Genomic DNA, 2,776 nt, shown 5'->3' on the forward strand with positions numbered 1-2,776 from the left:
CACGGGACTGATGCGGTTTTAAAGCTGCGTTAAACCATCAGGGGCTGTTTCCCCCCGACACCAACGCTCCAACGATTTAAAACTTTAAAACTCCTGTTGTCTCATTCACACGTTTAACTAAAGGACAACGCACACGGCACGAGAATCTACACAAGTCTGACAGAGATTTGTTTCTCCCTGAGTTCAAGGAGATGTGACTTGACTTTTTGTTTTTCGTGTGGGAAACAGAGATGCAAGACATAAAATAATGAGGTGACTTTTGTTCCTCACGTCTTGTAAAGTTGTACATTTAAAGTGCAGCGTCTCATCCACATTACACCAAATCTTCAACCAAGCTCCACAAACGATAAACACACGATATTTACTGCGATATTTTGGAGAGGTTAATAATTAAAGACAGGACAATTAAAGATATCACGATACAGTCGTCCCTCGCGATAGGCGAGTTTCAGCTGACGTCATTGTTATTAAAAGCCCGCCTTGCATGCTGGGAAATATTTTGGTCGGAGGCAAGAAACACGGTCTTTTTCGTATTCCGAGAGAATTAAACGACTTTCAAACATCCGCAGAGCAAACGTAGAAGATCCTAACAAACCGTGGACTCCAACAAGTGAATATTTGTCCAGGTAGTTGGAGATTCCGACCAGAAGTTTGGTTTGTTCCACCTTTTGTCGGGGTTGAAAAGGTGATTTGTCGTCCGTCGATGTTTATGACCAATTTCTGGTCAAATGGTCTTGGGTCGTCTGCCGTTAGAGTGGATAAATAACCGGGATCAATACCCTTTACGTGCTTTCTCGCTCCGTCCGTCGTGTTGAATTAGTGTTTCTTGCCGCCGACCAAAATAATTCCCAGCATGCAACGCGCGCTTTTGTCAACAATGAAACTCGCCTTATATCGTGGTTCACCTTTTGCGGTCTCGCCGTTTCATGGATTATTTTTAGTGCAATTTTACATGTTTTTTTTTTTTTTTTTTACAGCACATGAACATGCATTGTGTTCCTCTCGCTGCGTCCTGATTGGCTGACAGACTCCTGTCTCCTGTACAGTACAGAATGTATCAGTGTGATTCTGAAATGCTGTATGTTTGAAAGTTTTTTCTCCGATAAATCCACAATGTCGACGAAACGTTCTGCACCGACAAAGGCTCCTGCGCTCGCACCCAAAAGACAGAGGAAGATGAAACCGTCACACAAAAAGCTGAACTTCTGGACACGCTGAAGGAAGAGACAAGTTACACGGTTGAGTCCTGCACCGGGACCAAGACTTAAAGGTTGTATGGAGGATTTTTTTTTGTTTTTTTTGTTTCAAGTTGTCAGTGATAGATTATAGATGCAGTCGCCTTGTAATTATGATGACCAAAAAAAAGAGAATAAAAATTCATCAACTCTGGACGTGGTGGGGCTAAACATTTGCCAATAGATAACGACACTGCCTCGTTATCTGTGAGCTGACAGGCTGTCAATCAAACTCCCTACGTTTCTAGTGTAACTGACTTGCCTGCGCCGCCGGTACGTGGTTTACGTACGACTGTCACACAGTCCACAGACGCAAGACGCACAGACGCTGTTTACTCCACCAACACAACAGTTCTTAGCGGCTTTTTTTGACCTATATCTTCCTCGCAGTTCGCACAAAGTTTGTTGCAATGGCGACAAGAATCCAGGAGCAGTTCGCCGCAAAAGAAAGTCCGTTTTTTGAGTCGCTGAAAGAAGAAGACAAGGGGAAAAGCAGCGAAGCCAAACTAAGGTGATTCTTGTAGATTCATTCCAGCGATGGCGCGACTGAAGCAGACGAAGGGTCTAAAAAGACTGACGCACTGGTCCACAAATTACTCCTGGACAGGAAACTTCTGCTTATTATGAAAAACGTACTTTATTTCCAAGAGCGAGACAAACGTTTTTCAGGACACGAAAGCGATATCCTATGTCTGAAAACGTAATTTTCAAGGCAAAGAAAGAGTCCGCTTGCTGCTGCGTGTTGTAGCTAGTTCATTCGCACGGAATCTCCGCGCAACCTTCTCTGCACCCCTTTCCTCTCCCTGCTCCCTGCTCCTCACTTCTCGTCCGCGAACGAAATGTCCGCGCCCCCCCTCCCCCGCTCCTCACTTCTCCGTCTTGCCTAACCAACACTGTAGTTAGTTGTTTACAAGTCATGTGCAGCGGCTGTAAACAAACCTGTTTGTGGCGTAAGGAGGAGGAGGGAGGAGGTGTTTCTACGTAGGAGCTGTGGGGGAGGGGAGGTGGTTTCACACATGTGCAACATTTGAAAAACGACAAACAGTCGCTGGATTTCTCGTTCCTTGGAAAATCCTCTATACAACCTTTAAAGTGCGATCGGGCGGCGGCTGCGTTCACCTTTGTGAGGCGCGGAGCTGAGTCGGTCCTTTCTCCTACGGTCACCTCTGAGTCCGGCCCCACGGTGAGTCCTGGTTCAGTTTTGGCTTAGTCCTGGGTTAGTCCTGGTTTAGTCTTGGTTCAGTCTCTGGCAGTCGAGGCAGAGCAACAGTTTGATATAATCTCGGGTTGATGGGCGGGTGCGGGCGGGTGCGGTCCTGTCCTGTCTCCAAAAATGGAGCCTACAGGGCAAAACTCTCCATTACAGAATAAAAGAATCTTCAGTTTACTCCATAAAGAAGGAGGAAAATAACAAAAGGACGACAGCAGCGATAAGTTTGAAGAAGGATGTAAAAGGAAGTGTAACTGTAAATATCCTGTGTGACTGAAGTGTATAAAGTTTGTGCTGACGGGTTTTACACACTTAAAACAGAGAGAATCAT

This window comes from Boleophthalmus pectinirostris, unplaced genomic scaffold (assembly GCF_026225935.1).
Source record: "Boleophthalmus pectinirostris isolate CB_2022bp ecotype Guang Dong unplaced genomic scaffold, ASM2622593v1 HiC_scaffold_13, whole genome shotgun sequence".
Taxonomy (NCBI): Eukaryota; Metazoa; Chordata; class Actinopteri; order Gobiiformes; family Gobiidae; genus Boleophthalmus; species Boleophthalmus pectinirostris.